Here is an 18,684-nt window from a genome sequence, read left to right as displayed (position 1 = left end):
AAGCAATATAAAAAAATCAAAGACCCCAAAGGTTGGTTGAGAAGATAAACAAGATTGACAGACCCATGGCTCAACTGATAAAAAGAAAGAGATGACAGAAATTACCAGAATCAGAAAGGAACAGGGACAAATTACAACAGACACAAAGAAATACAGAATATTATACAGGAATATTTTTAAAATATGTACCCCATTAAGTTGGGAAACCTAAAAGAAATGTATGAATTTCTAGATTCAGCCAAACCCCTGAAATTAAACTATGAAGAAGTCAACAGCCTAAACAAAACCATAATAAATGAGGAGATTGAAATGATAATAAAAAGCTTTCCAGTAAAAAAAGGGGCCAGTACCAGATGGATTCACTGCAGAATTCTACTAGACATTCAAACATCTACAGGGAATCCTTCTTAAACTACTATGGAGGAAGAGGAGGAGGAGGAAGAGAAGAAAAAAAAAGCAGAATGAACACACGAAATACTCCCAAATTCATATAAATATAGTCCTAGGCAATTAATGAAAAAAGAGGCAATAAATGTAAAAGAGAGCAAGAAAGGGAATGTGGGAGAGTTTGGAGGGAAAGGATAAATAATGTAATTATAATTTCAAAAATAAAATACAAAATAGAAAGTTGTAGATTTTTATATGGCATCTTTACACATCATTTTTTTTTAGTTAACCCTTCCTTCCTGCCCCTTCATCCACAGAAAATTTAGTTCAAATATAACCTCTTTGATAAAGTAATCTGTCATTCCTATAACTAGACTCAATATCTCCATGTGACCTATGCCTGTAGATTCTTACCCTGGCATCTAAATGCAATCTCTTTCAGTAATTTATTTGTAAGTAACTGAATGGAACTGGGGATCATTTTAAACAAATAAGACCAGACTCAGAAAGTCAAGTATCATGCATTTTCTCTTATGTAGACTCTAGGTCTAAAAAGGAAATGAATTTAGAAGAGGAATTAACAGAAAATAAGTAGGAGATCAGTGCGAGGGGAGGGACATACAAGTTAGTGTAATGGAGACATAAATTTAACTGATGTATGCGATATACATGTGTAAAAATACAATAACAAACCCCCACCATATTATTCAGTTAATGTACATTAATAATATATATTTGTGTATATGTTACTAGTCCCATATGAAAAAAATATACAAAGAAGCCCCTCCTGCCCCGTAAGTAGTCGGCTAGATTCAGCTGAAGCAGAGTAATTGGAGATGAGATCTGGCCTGAATATTTTTCAAGAACCTCAGCGATTCTAAAGCATAGCCATGGTAAACAGCATTTCCTTTGGTTTGAACTGTGTGCAAAGTTTCTCAAAGTTGAATGAAGACTGTCTTTGTTACCGTTTGTTTCTAGCTTCCAGCAACAGAAATAGCATAAAGCTGGTGGCTTATCCTGTGTTATCCTGGCAAAACACCTGTGGCACTCCTGTTAATATTAAACTGAGGCCATCCATTTCATAAGACTATCAAGGAACAAAAGGAAGTCACTGTCAGAAACAGAAGTGACAGCTGCAGGCTCTTGAAACTGTAAGTTACGTTTTTTTTTTCCTTATTATAAGAAGTTCCTTGAAAGTCTGGTCTGTGTAGAGAGAACCCCTGGGTTTGGGGTTTTGACTGCTTTGCACATAGCATCACTTTGGAGAAAATGATGGATTAGATCTAGAAAAATTTACATTAGGTTATTTTCTATGGAAAGAAACTTCATACAAAATTGTGTGATATTTTCTTATTTGAGTGTGATGGCTAATTTTCCATGTCAGTTCAGTTTGGCTGTGCTACCTTGACTTTGGTTACTGCCCTAGATGCTGCTGTGAAGTTGTTATTCTGATGTGATTTTCAGTCCACTAAGACTACCAGTGACTACATTTCACTTGAAGGTCTATGGAAAAATAAGGAATTCCGCTTCTGGACTACTTTGAACTTAACAGTGAAGCAGTGAAGAACCAGATTGTTCTTCTGGTTCCTACCTGCTGGTCTGTTTGATTCTCTACTTTCCAGCCCCCAGCAATGAAGGAAGCCAATTCTCTCTCTCTCTCTCTCTCTCTCTCTCTCTCTCTCTCTCTCTCTCTCTCTCTCTCTCTCTCCTCAATTATATATGTATAATATTTCTCCAGATCTTCCTAATACAAATTGAACATTTCTTTGAAGTAAAATATATTATTTTTTTGTAACAAACCATATTGATGATCATAAACATGCAACCCCTTTAATAGCTCCTTTATTTATTAGTAACTCCCAGGCAAGTTTAGTGACTTAGGAAGTTTTCTTTTTCCTTTTCTATGAATGTGTGGTCCAAATTGAAATTGTCGTTTGCCTTATTCTAACTACTCCATGATTTAACTAATAAGGAAGACAAGGGATTGCTCTTGTATTAGTTTCATGCTCAAAGGTAGTTAACATGTGTACACGGTGGCTTCTGCTAATATTTCAACACTGGCATTTATCCATTCCTACCGCCATTGGCCCTGCCCTGCCCTGCCCTTCATAGGTGTCCCTTTACTCAAATGCCCAATGCCAACTTATCTTCCACTCCTCTGCTTCTCTCGAAAAGCTTTAGGCAGGGATTAGCATCTACTCTCCCTACACCATACAAGGTTGTCCTCATGCACATGTGGGTCAATTCTCCTTTTGGCTGCTGCTGCTATTTTTCTAAAGTGCTATGTCTCATTCCTGGCTTGTCTACATAGGTGTTAGACTTTTGGAAGGCACACTAGTAAAGGAAGCTAATAAAGGAAGATCCTTGTTGCCTGAGCTTTCCTAGTGAGATGTAAACAAATGTCTATTCACCTCAGATAATGTCAGATCAAAGAAAAAGTCCATCCAAGTCAATCTTGGTGAACCTACGCATTCACTGGGATGACTTCAGAAGCAGAGATGAATGGTTACAAGAATGTAGGTGGTCTTGGAAGAGCTGTATCACTGAAAGTTCTCACACCAACATGGCTGATGACCTCCCAAGTATCATATAGATGGAGCCCTCTTTTTCTATTATTTTGCCACAGGCTGACTCATTTTTTATTATTTTTGGTTTTTGTAAATGCAGGTAATTACATGGGCCAAATGCTAAGCTAAGAATAGCTGCAAGTAATACCTGTGGGAAAGGCAGAGGAAAGCATCCAACACACCGACGCATGGGCCATGCAAACTGGCATAGGGGTGCAAAGTAAGCTTTTCAGATCTTAAAATTAACTAAAGCTTGCAACAAGTCCGGAGAGCATTTAACTCAAGAAAACAGACTGACTCTCAGCTTGAAACAGTGAGACATGTAGTATTTCCCTTCTCCCAGCTACCCCCTCAACTCCCCTCCCCCAGCCCTGCAGCAGCCTGACAAATCTAGCATCCCTCAGGCCCAAGGAAGCTGGAGGGCTGTAGCACTGTAGGGAGCCCACTCCTGGAGAACCTCCTCAGCCTGTTTTAGATGACAATGGCTTATCACTGCACTAGCTTGGGATAACACCAAGTGGATGAAAGTGTGAAAAGAAAGCTGGGCAAAGAAATGTCTGGAATGGAGCTTAGAGAAACTCCACCACATCTGTGGAATCTGAAAGGGGGCTTGCATGCCTACAGCTGAGCACATGTTCCAGGCTCTGGATGCTTGAAAGGGACAGGTGGCTTTGGTACTGGCTGAGTTACCCCAGGCTCTCAGCAAGCAGGAAGGGAAGGTTCCTGCATCACGGTAACCTGCTTGCTTGGAGAGTTCAGAATCACCCTAGCATTCAGACAGCACAGCCATGCAAAGGCTGCCAGAATGCCTGCCCAGGGCTAGAGAAACTTCCATCCAGCCATGAGCAGCCTGCTAAACTGAGCGCAGACACCGGAGCCATGCTTGCTGAGCAAGCAAATCACACCACCAACCCCAGGACCAGGAGCCCCAGAGTGTTCTGAGCTGGCATATTGTAGAACAGTCTAGGGTGTGATAGAGGACATGGAGACAGCTTTCCTTGAAGCCACAAGATTTTGTTTCAATGTCAAGGACGCAGTGATAAATAACAGCATGGTGGCGCCTCTGAGGAAGACCAGAGACAGATGGGGCATGGGATGGGGGTGGGAGGGTGCTCTGAAGAGAGGAAATTGGGTCTCATCTGACAAAAGTGGGAGCCCTCCTTTTCTAAATCTTGTACCTCTACTGCACTGGGGTACCTCTGGAGCACATGTGAATGCTGAGATAGGCGGAATAGCTGTACCGTCAGTTGAGAACCTGCTGATTTCACTCCTTTCTATGATGAAACATTAAAAGGCTCAATCAGAAGATCATGTCTATGACATGTGCCGAGGACAGCATTCTTCAATACTACACCCTTCCTTGGGTTTTACATTCATTTTGCTCCCTTCCCCATGAAAACCCTTGCAGTTTTGGAGGGCTTGATACAGATATATGATTGTTTTCATCCATTTAGAGTTGGATGTTAGATTGCTACGTTACAGTGGTACTTGCTTCTGCTCACTAGCAATTTGACTAATCATGAGCCTTTGAAGTAACTAGTACCCATTCAAAAAGAAGCTTTCCTGAGCATGGTTCAGAGCAGCAATAATCATTGGGCTTGAACACAAATGCTTAGAAAGCAATTAGGTAATTCGACAGGCAGATCACTTCCACTAACCAAAACAAGAGCAGTGGTTTCTTCAATAGGGCCTACAACTTCCCAGTTATAGATTTTTTTTGTCTTATAGTACCAAACATCTGGCTTCTCATGTGGAGCAGGCCCTAAATTAGTGATTCACTTGGTGCTCATATTCACCTCCTCCATCCTTCTACCTGATCCCTCCTGTTCTCATCCCCACCCACTCCCAATCCATCCACAAAATCTCTTCTATCTTCCCTTCCTAGGGAAATCCAAACTTCCCCCCTTGGACCCCCCTTGTTACCTAGTCTCACTGGGTCTGTGGATTGTAGCCTGGTTATCCTTTATTTACAGCTAATATTCATCTATGAATGAGTACATACCATGTTTGTCTTTCTGGGTCGGGGTTACCTCACTCAGGATGATTTTTTTCTAGTTCCATCCATTTGCCAGCAAATTTCATGATGTCCTTTGTTTTGTTTTGTTTTGTTTTTTGAGACAGGGTTTCTCTGTGTAGCTTTGGAGCCTTTGCAGAACTCACTCTGTAGCCCAGTTCGAACTCACAGAGATCTGCCTGCCTCCTGAGTGCTGCGCTGGGATTAAAGGCCTGTGCCACCACCGCCCGGGGATTTTTTTTTTAACAGCTGAGTAATAATCCATTTTGTAAATGTTCCACATTTTCTTTGTCCATTCTTTAGTTGAGAGACAGCTAGGTTGTTTCCAGGTTCTGGCTATTACAAACAAAGCTTCTATGAACATAGTTCTTATTTCTCTCTCTCTCTCTCTCTCTCTCTCTCTCTCTCTCTCTCTCTCTCTCTCTCTCTCTCACACACACACACACACACACACACACAGTATATGTCTGTGTGTGGCTTCACAAATGTTATAGTGCATATGTGGAGGTCGAAGGACAACTTGTAGGAGTTGGTTCTCTTTTTCTACCCTTTAGGTCCCAAATTTCAGTTTCAGGACATCAGTCTTGGTGATGAGTACCTTTATCTGTTGTGCTGTCTCACTGGACACACAATCATTCCTCATGATCCGCTGCACTTACAAAGGCTCCTGAGAATTTCCATACATGGTTTGTGGCTTGTTACCTCATCTTCTACATGTCTTGCTTCCTCAGTAGCTGGCTGGTGTCTCCCTGATTCTGCCTTATTCTCCCTGTCTCTCCGTTTCGCTTTCTCACTCAGCCTTATTCTGCCTGGCTATAGGCCAAATTAACCTTTATTATCAACCAATGAGAATAACACATATTCACAGTGTACAGAAAGACCATCCCACAGCATTTTCCCCTTTCTGTCTAATCAAAAAGGAAGGTTTTCACTTTAACATAGTAAACTTTCATATAACAAAAACAGTTATCAAGAAAGAATCAGTTACAATATCTAATCTATTTGTATTTGGCAAAATTAAAGAAAATACTCTGTCATCTATCCTATCTTTGTAGGTCTAAAGTTTCATATCTAATTTGTCTTTTATCATAACTAAGGAAAACTATAATTATAACTATCTAGGCTTCAACTCCATCAAAGACCCCAGAAGGATATAATATTACCTAAGTAAACAGGAAATGCATTGTAAGCAACTTTCAACACTCTAGAAATGACAGAGACATTTGGCTGCCTGGAAAGTCACCCAAAGTTCTTCTGTATCATTGGGGCATCCATCTTCAGCCTACAGGCCTAGAGTATCTGGCAGACATTTTAGTGAAGCAGGGAATTTGAAGAACTGTCTCACCTATATTGGCAAACTTCGTCAGTCATTTTCCTCTGTGTCCTGCAGAATATCTGGCAGATTCTTCTGTGAAACAGGAACCTGAAAGACCATCCTGCCTTGTTTTGGCAAAGTTTAGTCGTCACTTTTCTTTGGGTCCTGCATGTCCAGTTTATACAGCATACTGTCAAGCAGTCCAGGCAAGAACAGTTTCTTGTCTAAATGGCTAGCCTTGCCACATTGAAAGCAAACTCCACAAGGAGTTTCTTTGATGCCCATCATTCTCTTTGAAGTAATTGGTGCTGCCAGGAGCAGACATGAGCTGTTGAGAAAAGTCTAAGTTCTTAAAATATTTTAACAGGTCATATTTTGTAGGTCTTTTAAGTATTTGAAGATTACCTATCTAATTGAAATGTATCTTTGTATACCTAGAAAACCTAACTAATATGTCTATAAATTTGACTATTATAGATAACTATTAATCTGTATTTTTAATTATACATCACATTTTTAAATGAGTTGCATAAACATAATACCTTAAATAAGAGTAGTATTATACACATAATTTAACAAAATTGACTTAAATTTGTACCACTAAACTAAAATCCATACCAATATAAAATATTTTGAGATTCACAGTTGTTAATAGAAATATAAACTATGTATTGTACACTGTAGCCAGAAGTTTTCCTGGTCCTACCGGGCTCACAGCCACTCAGATCTAAATAAACACACAGACGTTTATATTATTTAAACTGTTTGGCCTAATGGCTCAGGATTTTTGCTATCTAGTTCTTATATCTTAAATTAACCCATTTCTATAATTCTATACATTGCCACATGGCTCATGGCTTACCAGTACTTTACATGTTGCTTCTCATGGTGGCGACTGGCAGCATTTCCTCCCAGCCTTCCTCCTCCCAGAATTCTCTTCTCTGCTTGTCCCACCTATACTTCCTGTCTGGCTACTGGCCAGTCAGCATTTTATTTATCAACTAATCAGAGCAACACATTCACAGCATATAGAACATATCCACAGCACTTCCCCTGTTCTTTTTTTTTTTTTGGCTTTTCAAGACAGGGTTTCTCTATGTAGCTTTGCGCCTTTCCTGGAACTCACTTGGTAGCCCAGACTGGCCTCTAACTCACAGAGATTCACTTGACTCTGCCTTCCAAGTGCTGGGATTAAAGGTGTGCGCCACCACCGCCCAGCCCCTTTTCTTTCTTTTTTTCAAAAAGGAAGGTTTTAACTTTAACATAGTAAAATTACATATAACAAAACAATTATCAAGCAAGAATTACAGTTACAATATCTAGTCTATTTATAATATCTAGTCTATTTGTATTTGGCAAAATTAAAGAAGATATCCTATCTATCCTATATTTGTGAGTCTAAGGTTTCATATCTAACTTATCTTTTTTTATAGTCAAGGAAAATTATAACTATCTAGTCTTCAACTACCTCAAAGACCTCAGAAGGATATAATATTACCTTCTGCCATTTCTCAGGTAATATTATATCCTTTTGGGATTGCAAGAGTAGACAGAAACAGCTGGCAGCCTGAACAATCATCCAAAGTTCCTCTGTAAATTTGGGGCATCTGCCTTCAGCCCACAGGCCTAGAGTCTCTCAGTCACTTCTCTCTGTGTCCTGTAGAATGTCTGGGAGTTTCCTCTGCAATGCAGGAACCTGAAGGACCATTTTGCTAAGCAAAGTTCAGTGGTCACCTTCCTATGGGTCTTGCATGTCCAGTCGATACATTTTTTTTTTTTTTTTGTCAAGCAGTCCAGGCAAGAACAATTTCTTGCCCAAATGGCTATTTTTGCCAAGAAGAAGATAAATTCCATATAGTGTGTCTTCGATGCCCATGATCTTCCTTGACATATTTGGTGCTGCCAAGAGCAGATGCGTCTCTTTGTCCAGAAAAGTCTAGTTCTTAAAACATATTAAATGCCATATTATGTAGGTCTTTGAAGTGTTTGAAGATTACCTATCTATCTGAAACATCTATTTATATCTAGAAAACTTAACATGACTACAAGTTTGACTACCATAGAAGACTAATTATTAATCTGTATTTTTAATTATCCATTACAATCTAAATGAGGTACATAAACATAATACCTCAAATGAGAGTAGAAATATATATATATACAGTATAACAAAATTAAGTTTAAACTTTTATCAATAAACTAAAATCCATAACAAAATAAAACATTTATAAACAAGTTGTTGCTCTTTAAAAGTAGGTTCATAAATCTACCCTTTTATCCTGTCATATGTATACTATCCCCTTTTCTTCTTTAGAAAGAGATTGCATTTATAATCAACCTACTTTAAATAAAAATATTGGTTTTTCTCTGTACCACACCAGAGGGCTCTTCTGATATAGGACAGGAAAATCTCTCAACCTTTTTTTTTTCTTAGCAATATGCTTGGGTTTAGAGGTGTGAGCCAATTCCATCTCCAAAGCCAGCTTGGTATATTTGGGAATTTGGCATAGCTTCTCATACTACTTCATGCTGGGTGAGGGTGTTGTATTCTTATGGGGACATAAAGTTTTAGGATAATGGAGTAGTCCGTGAGGCTGTATCGTCTGAGCCAGTTGCCTTGAAACTGTTCTGGATGTTGGATCATCTGGGCCATGGTGTCATCAGAGACCTTTCAGGGGGTCTTGGCTGGTCAAACCTGATGTGTCTTAATCTGGAACAAATCCATAGCCTCTTGCTTTCTGTGGAAACAAAAGCAGAGCCTCCTTTTCAAAGCAACATATCCTTACATCCAAATTTTGAAGTAAAGGTACCTTTAAAATATACATATTGGTTTAACTGAGCAGTCTTTACAATCAAATGTCTTTCTGTAGTTAAAAATCTCAAAGACAACACAACCCAGATTCTCTGTGTGATATCCATCTTTACATGGCTTATTTTTTATATTACTTTTACTTTCTCTTTAAAGACTTTACTTTTTAAAACTATCTATTTCTTTATATAACTGCATATATTACTTTTTTTCTCTCTTCCAAGCCTACATACATTTTTACACACATTGTAAACCGTTTAGAGGTTTATCCCATCTGAATCTGTCTTATTGTGAATCTATTGCTTTAAACTGCAGCATTACTAAGATTAAAATGGCAGCTGTGGCTACTGGCTCTGCCCACCTCAGCTTCCCAACATGGAGGTGGTATGTTTACTGCCAGCTCTGGGTCTGGAGGCCATGTGTACAATCAACTCTCAGAAGCAGTGGGTCTATGCTTCTATCAAAGCAGAGTGTAGCCCAGAAACTTTTTTTTGTGCTAGCAAAGGCTAAATCCACTACACAGCATAGTACGCAGCTTGGAGACACCTCTGTGTAACATGGCATAGGTCCAGCCTGCATGCCACAAACCCACCCTAGAATAGCTCAAGCACAGCTAACTTAAGAGAGACAACTATGAAGATGTTTTTAGCTATGTTTAGAATACTTGTTTATTAAGTATTCTCAGGTTTAAGGTGGAAACTCGAGCTGTTGGGTGCCATTTGTAGCCAAATTTCTAAACAGTCTTATTAAATAAGAAACACAGAGCCAAATACAGAATTAAAGCCAAAGAGATCAGAGCAAGAGCCACCTAGCTTTAGCTTACCACCAGCAGAAGCTTCCCCAGAGAGAGAGAGCTTCTTCCTGTCTGACTTGTCTTTTTATTGCCTTCCTGTTCTGTCTTCTTATTGGCTCTAAGCCCAGCCACCTGACTTTCTCTTCACTGCCTGTCTATACAGACCTCCAGGTCTCTATGGTTGGTACTGAGATTAAAGGTTCATGTCACCACGCTTGGCTGAGCCAGTTAAAGATAATTTTTTTTTTATGTTTGGGCAGGTAAAATACATGTTACATATCTTGTAGTTACTTTAGGTTTATTTTCTCAAGTCTGTAGTTAGGATTTCAGGGGGTCTTCCTCGATCAAACCTGATTTTTCTTAATCCAGAATGAATCTATAGTCTCTCATTTTCTGTGGAAACAAAAACATAACCTTTCCTCCAAAGTGACATACCTATTGACTTAAATTTTGGAGTCAAGTTATTTTTTAAATATCTCCATCTCTCTGTTTAGCTTTCCCACCCAGCCTTATTCTGCCTGGCTATAGCCCAAATCAGCCTTTTTTATCAACCAACGAGAATAACACATATTCACAGCATATAGAAAGACCATCTCATAGCACAGGCTAGCCTCTAACTCAAACATCTGCTTGCCTCTGCCTCCTGAGAATGGGATTAAAGGTTTGTACCACCACTGCCTATTGAGAAATTTTTGTATCATATGCAAAAATTGTCTGGGAAGCAGAGAATTGATGTCTTCCATAAAGAGGCTTAGAAACCTTCTTAGGAGTGAAGCTTTATACAGATGAAGTCAGTGCTCACCAAAATAAGTATGACTATAACTCAGTAGTGTCCAAGAAGTTTCACTGAGAAGCATAAGGAAAAATATAGAAGTACATTTATCTATAGCAATCTGTGAAAGCTTACAGATATTGGCTAAATACATTGACACAAGTGCCTTCACTTAACCTTTAGACTCCAGAGATCTTGTAATAAAGGGACAATTTTGGAAGACTTTAAACTGATTAAAAATAATTATAGTTTATCTGTGCCAAGTTAGTTAAATATATGGATGTATCATCTAGGTTTTTTTTAAAAAAAAAACAAAATCAGTAACTACAAAATGGACAACTGCTTTGCGATTCCTGCAAAAATCTTTGGACAGAATATAATTCTAGTAATGCAAATGAAGCAAATTGGAAAATGGCAAAGATGACACATTTGCTATTCATAGCACAGCTCATCATCCTGCACATTACTGTGAAAACAAAATGCTGATTGAATCTAATTTATAAAGGAGCTGGCTAAAATCATTTAAGCCATTGAGACAATTAGAACATGGAATTAATATTCACTCAGTGTAATGATCTATAGTTAATAAAAATTTCAGCTTCCATAAAAACAAAAACAAACAAAAGAGGTAGTGGGAGAGGAAGGGTACACACAAGCAATACAAATGGCTAGAAGGAGAATAGATCTGCTATTTCAGGAGTTTACTCTGTGCCAGCCATTATACTAAGCATACATTATCTTAATTTTTCTCAAATCCCTATGCAGTAGTGTCCAAATAAGATAAGTTTTCCTATCTGCCTTACTCTTGGCTGCATGGTGAAGGAGAATTCTGGAAAATGTACAGCCAATGAGGGGTAGCTAAAATGTCTTTGCCAGTGAGGGGTAGCTAAAATGTCTATCTATTCCTGTGCAGTTAAATGTGGTAATATGATTGATTCTTGTCCTCAACTGAATAAAATTTCCCATGGTTGTAAATACTCTAAGCTGTGTAACCTGTGAATTTTAATTTACATGAAAAAAGAGACCTTGCAGATGAATAAAATTAAGGATCTTCAGGTGGTGAAATTAGCCTCAACTATCCAGGTGGCTAATAAATGTTCCTTTAAGAGGGAGGCAGAGGGGTATTTAATCACTGAAGAAGGTAATGTTATCAGAGAAGCAGAGAGAGCTGTGAAAATGCAATATTGCTGGCATTAAGGTTGGATTAAGGTCCTATAGGTCAAGGAATGAATTAATTTTCTCCTAGTACCTCAAGATAGAATACAATGCTGCTTATCTCTTCATTCATTCACAGTAAGTCTACTTTGGATTTATGATCTCCAGAGATGTAAGGAGATACTTTTTGTTGTTTTCAGCAGAATTTATGATAACTTGCTGTATCAGTCATAGGAAACCAGTAGAGACCTTATGAAAGAGCAAGGGTATCAGCAGGACTACACAGCTATTTGCACAGATCCCAGGTACTATAACTTTATAAGCATTTTTCTCAATAAAATTGTTTTATGACTGCATTGATACAAAGATGAACATGATCTTGGCTTAATTAACTGTGTCCATAATTATCATAATTTCTGGGTTTTTTGGGTTCTGTGTTCATATGTGTGCAGGTGGGGGACAGAGATCATTCCGGTTACATGCCGTTCCTCAGGAGCTAGCCTCCTTCCTAGTGAAATAGGATCTCTTAGTGACTGGAGTTGGACAAGCAGCCTAGGCAGGCTGAGTAATGAGGGGTCATCCTGTCTCCACTTGTCTCCCACCACCATTTCAGCCTTGCTAGCACTGTGATTACAAGGGAGCCCCCATACCTGGAATTTTTTTTACATGGGTTGTAGGTCTTCATGTTTGTAAGGAAATCACTTTACCTCCTGAGATACCTCTTCAGTGTACCATTTTAAAATTGCATTTATCTATCTATCTATCTATCTATCTACCTATTTATTTATTTAATTATTTAATTTGAGGAGAAAGTGTGTGCCATATTGCACATGTGGAAATTGGAAGATAACTTGTGAGAATGTTTCTTTTCACCATTTCAGTCATAGAGATTAAACTCAGGTCATCAGGCTTGGTGGCAAGTTGAACTGCCCTCCTGTTTTAAAATATATTGAAACCCTTTATGTGGATCCTATATTAGTTTGTTTTCTATCACTGTGATAAAACATCATGACCAAAAGCAACTTTTGGAGGAAATGGTTTATTTTGTCTTATAACTCTCATGTCACACTTTGTCACTGAGGGAAGGAAATCAAGGCAGGAACTCAAGGCAGGAACTTCTGGAGGCAGAAACTGAGCAGAAAACGTAGAGGAGCACTGGTTATTGGCTTTCTCAGCCTGCTTCTTATACCATTCAGGACCAACTGTCCAGGGGGAGCACCACCCACAGTGCAATCTGATGGGTGCATTTTGTCAATTAAAATTCCCTCTTCTCAGATGCCTCTTGCTTGTGTTAAGTTGACAACAAAACAAAAACAAGACAAACAAAAACTAACCAATGCACTTGACCCATTGTCATTTGACACACAAATACATCACTATTAAATCATAAACTTTCCTTTCTTGTTTGTCTCTAAGATGATGTCAGATTAATATCACAATATAAAACATAACATAACTTTAAATGTTCCATGGTCTTTTAAAAATTTCAACACTCTCCTTAAAAACCCAATGTCTCCTTAAAAGTCCAAAGTCTCTTAACTGTGGGCTCCCATAAAATAAAAAAATACTTGAAATATTTTCTTGATCCAATTAGGTAGGGGAAATAAACAGCGCTGTCACAACTAAGTCAAGGCAAAACTGCTCCCAACAGTGTAAATATCTGGGATCACTCACAATCTTCTGGTCTCCATACTTAAGCAGCTCCACCACTCTGGCTCTGCCTTTGGTAGCACACATAGCATGACTCATAGCTCAGGCTGGCTCCAAGCCACAGCTGCTGCTGTTCTTGGTGGTCACCCCACAGTCCTGGCATTTCCAATATGCTTGGATCTTCACAGGCTGCACCTTTGCCAATAGATTCCTGTCCTCTCTTTAGTAACTCTGACCGTGCCACATGTTGCCAAGCCTCAGCTGTTTTTTCATGACCCCTTCAAATCCTGCAGCTCTCATGTGGCCCAAACCAGTAACGTGGGAGACTCTTATAAATTACCAAGTTCAGCTGCCGGCATGAAATGCAGCCTTGGCTCCTTCTGGACCACACCTTCTGTATGCTGACCCTGAGGGAATACTTCCAGAAGATTCCACTTCAACAAGGCTGGTCTCTTGTTAATCATTGCTAATTTCTCAGCTCCAGCCCATCAACATTGATTTTTTCTGTAAAGTAAAAGTTTTGTTTCAGTGGTTCTGGTCCCTTAATTAAAGCTTTAGCCCTAGAGACAAGAATCATGGATTCTTAATTCAAAATATCACACGAGCAGCTCTGACAGAGTCTTTAGGAGACTCAACTTAAACTTCTCTGTTAGACTCATAAGCAAGGTCTCCATCATCTGCACCGCTCTCCACATTATCTTCCAAGTTCCCATGATAGTTCATTAACTCTGAGAACTAATGGCTTTTCCAGCCTAAAATACCAAACACTTCCACATCCTCCTCTGAAACAACACAATCAGGTATTTCATGGCAATATCTCACTCCTCACACTAATTTTTCTATTAGCTTGGGTTTGATTGATGTGATAAAACACTGTGACCCACAAAAACTTGGGTGGGAAAGGGTTTATTTCAGCACACTTCATCATGAAAGAAAATTAGGGCAGGAATTGAAGGCAGAAATCTGAGAGCAGGAAGTGAAGCAGAAGCCTTGGAGAAACACTGCTTATTACTAGCTTTCTCCACAGGGCTTGCTCTGTCTGCCTTTTTATATCACCAAGGACCACCTGCCCAGGGGCAGCACCACCTACAGTAGGCTGGGTCTTCCCATATCAGTCATTAATTACGAAATGTCCTCACAGACTGGCCTAAAGGCAATCTAATAGAGGCAGGTTCCTCAGTTGATGCTCCCTGTACCTAAATGACTGTAGTTTGTCGAGTTGACAAAAAATGACCAGGGTGGTTACTATTTATCTGGGAATACTTACATTGTACTATTAATTAAATGGAAAAAAAAACCTTACATTGTTTTAAGTTACAAGAGCATAGCAGATTTAGAAAGCAGCTAAAAATGCCTTAAGAAGTGTATCAATTGCCATGTTGAGGCAGAATATATCTATAATGTAACCTTATACTGTGCGGATTTGCCTTAGTGATAAATTTATGTGAAGGAAAGAACCAGACATTGAAAAAAGACATATTGGTACCAACCATGTATAGTGGAAAAATATTGGGTGAGTTTATCATGTGTGATAACGTGGAAATCATATCAAAGATGTACAGTAGTTGAATCTGTAGAAGCTAAAGATAATGTTGGTAGTGAAGACTTGTTTAGTTGTGGCATTTTAGCAAGGTAAATAAAAAATCAGATGCGTTTGAGATTAAGGGAAACAAGCAATAATTTAACCATTAATGGTTGTACTAGTAATCTAAGGTTGCTACAACTACATACTATAGAATAAGTGACTTAAGGAATAGAAATCTATTTTTTCACAGTTTTGAAAGACTGAGGTCTAAGATTGAGATCCAGCAGTAGCATCTATATTTGGTAAAGATTTTTTTCCTGGCTTGTAGGCATTTACCTTCTAACTGAATTCTCTGATGGTCTTCTATGTATGAAGAGAGAAAGTGATTTTCTTTTCTATTTCAATAAGGCCACCAACCCTATCAGATTAGGGCCACAACATCATGATCTTATTAAATCTTAGTTGTATCCAAAAAAATCTTTGTTTCTAAATACATTTATATTGGTGCCGAAGACTTCAACACATACATTCTGCGGAGACACAAATACATCCCATTGTAATGGCCTTATAAGTTTTAAAATGCCAGCTACTTCTGAATCCAAAATAGAATTCAATATGAAAATGTCTTTACGTAAAAGAGTTAATTGACATGCCTCAATCATAGAGAAGATATTAGAATAGAGAACTCTACAATCCTATAATACCACAAAATCAACCAACTAACAATATTGGTTATAATCACTTTTTCTAAAGTCCAGGCACTAATCAAAAAGCTTCAGAAACTAGATAAATTAATAATTAAGAAAAATTTGGTAGAATTAGAATAGAAAGAGTGATTTGTGAATTTTTAAATTGCATCGATTCCCCAACTCAATTCTGGCCTTCCAGACAACAGCTCGTATTCTAAAGAGATGTACCACAAGAAGAATGGGCATTTTTCAGTGAATTGCTGTTACTTTTTATTTTTTTATGTCTGTGATGGCTCCCTGGAGGGAAGTCTGAGAATTTTTATTTTACCTTGTTATCTCACTGATGAGATGGCTATCCAAGAAATTGTTGTTGAAACTATTTAAAGATAACATATGTTGGGGAAAAGGGGTAGAAATGAGGTCTTTTTGGGCATATGACTTCTCAAATGTTCTAGTATATTCTTAGGAATCAAATAAGTACATATACATATGGATCCATCCTCAAGAAATTACTAAAACATAAACCTAATATCCTGCTCTGTGCAAACAAGAAATGGCATCTAAAAAGAGTTATAACAGCCAAACTAAGTATTGAAGACATGTCTTCATAAGTACACTGACCATTAACCTAATATAGGAAAGCCTTTATTGAACACACACAAAAAGAACATAGGCTTTACGAAACTAGTCAAGAAAAATAACTGTTGAAGTCTCAAATGTAGTTCAGAAGCTCATAGCTTGAATGCTTGGTCCTACTTGTTGGCACTATTTTTAGAGTTTATGTGAACTTTGGGACATGGAACCTAACTGGACAAAGTGTTTATCTGGAGCTGGCTTCATGGAAGTATGATGCTTAGCAATTCCTGGCTCATTCTCTGTTTCTTGAATGCTGTAATGTGAAAATCCTATGAACATCTGCCACATACTACTACCACTATTGAGTAAACTGTTCTACTATTCATTCCCCAACAAAAATGTACTGAATTCTCTGAGATCATGGAAAGAAATAAATAATTTCTTTAAATTGTTTCTGTTGGGTGTTTTAACACAAAAATTAGAAAAGTAATAACTAAATAAACAAGAGTTACAATTATACTAAATATAGATAACAACCAAATCCAAGAGATAGGATCTGATTTCCACAATTGCCATTCATAAAATTAAAAAGTCTCAGCATTTGATAAGAAATTATACAGCATGTAAAGAAATGTGAAAATATAGCCAACATATTAGGGGCAAAAAGAAATTAATAGAAAATATCCTGGTAGAACATACATATAGACCAGGTCTTTAAAATAAGTAATTTATACTCAAAGAGCCATTGTCAGATTTAAAAGAAGCCAAGAAATGGTACATCACTAATTAAAGCATAAAAACAAACCAATTACGAACATTGTAGTTGAAAATACAACCATCCATGTCTCTTACTGGGTTCAGTAGCAGATTTGAATACGCAGAAGAGAGTTGACAAGGCTAGTGAAGACAGATTATCTGAGAATCAGAATGGTGAAATAAAAGAAGGAATGATGTACAGTACTGGTTGGATCAACATATAAATAATGGGAATCCTTTAAAGGAAGGAGGAAGAAAAGGTCTTTGAACAAGTAATTATGGAGAAATCTAGCTGAAATTTGAAAGATGTGTGTGTGTGTATGTATACATATATATATATATATATATATACATACACACACACATATAGCTTAATAAATTTAAATTAGAATAAAGTGAAAGAGATTCATACTGAGATACGCTATAGTCAAACATTCAGAGGACAAATGCAATGGTGATCTTGAATACAGAAGTAGAGAAGCAACTTCACAGTTCTATCTTCTTAGTACTAACTTACTTGTCATCAAAAATCATTGAGGCTGAAGGAATTTGAAGGTGTATTTACAATACTGAAAAGCAAAAATGTATCAACAGAGAGTTCTCAAATCCAGCAAATTATCCATTGAAATAAAGACAAATTACGATATTCCTAGACAGAAAAAAAATTAAAAGGAATATGTTATTAGTAGTGTTGCCTTAAATGAAGTATTAACTTCAGGATGAAGTAAAAGAATATCAGCTAGTACCTCAATTCCACAGAAAGAAATTAAGAATAACTTCAAAGGTAAGAAAGAGAAATATATGGTTCGGGGGAAGGAAAAATTGTGATCAAATACATTTTATGAAAAATATCTAAATAAAATTTTTTAGGAAGAAGAAAAGATATGAATGATCAAATCTCATCTTTCAAGCTCCAACAAAATTCCTGTAGAGAATAGAGTTCAATTGCCCGTGGGAAGGGAGGGAGAGAAAGAGGAGGAACGAAGGGAGGGATGGAGTATACAGGAGAGTTTGAAGTAAAGGACACGGAAGCAAATGGAATGTGGAGAAGGGAAGATTAGTCTTCAGTCTTGATATAACTGCCTTTCAAATGATGATGAAGGAAGAAATAAAGAACAACAACAAAATAAATAAACTAACTTGCTGCTGATGACATTCTCGTATGCTTTATAACATGCAGAACTGCTAAGAGAACCACTAAAGCTAGTTAATATAGTCAGTAGTATTTCAGGATGAAAAGCCAACACATAAAAGTAAGTCCTGTAGGTATCCATCAGAAATGAACAATTGCAAAGAAAATGTGAAAATTCTGTTTACACTCATACAATAGAGACAAAAATTCCTAGAAATAGACTTTACTAAGGAATTTAAGACTTGTACACTGAAACTATGAAACATTGTTGGAAGAAATCAAAACAGACCTGAAATAAAAAGCTATCCAGGGTTCTTTAGAAACATTATATTGTTAAGATGATATTATTATTATTTCTATCAATTTGTATACTCATTGCAATTCTTAGCAAGATTTTAACATCCTTCCTACACAAAGACAAGAATGTTGCAAGGCTTACCTATCTCTATTTCTAATCTTATAAAAACCTGTCTTAATAAAAAGCAGTGTGGTACTGGCACTGATAAGCACGCAGATTAATCAATGGAATAGAAATGAAAGTCTA

The sequence above is a fragment of the Peromyscus eremicus genome, chromosome X, assembly GCF_949786415.1.
Source record: "Peromyscus eremicus chromosome X, PerEre_H2_v1, whole genome shotgun sequence".
In the NCBI taxonomy this organism is placed as follows: domain Eukaryota; kingdom Metazoa; phylum Chordata; class Mammalia; order Rodentia; family Cricetidae; genus Peromyscus; species Peromyscus eremicus.
This window is presented reverse-complemented; position numbering follows the sequence as displayed.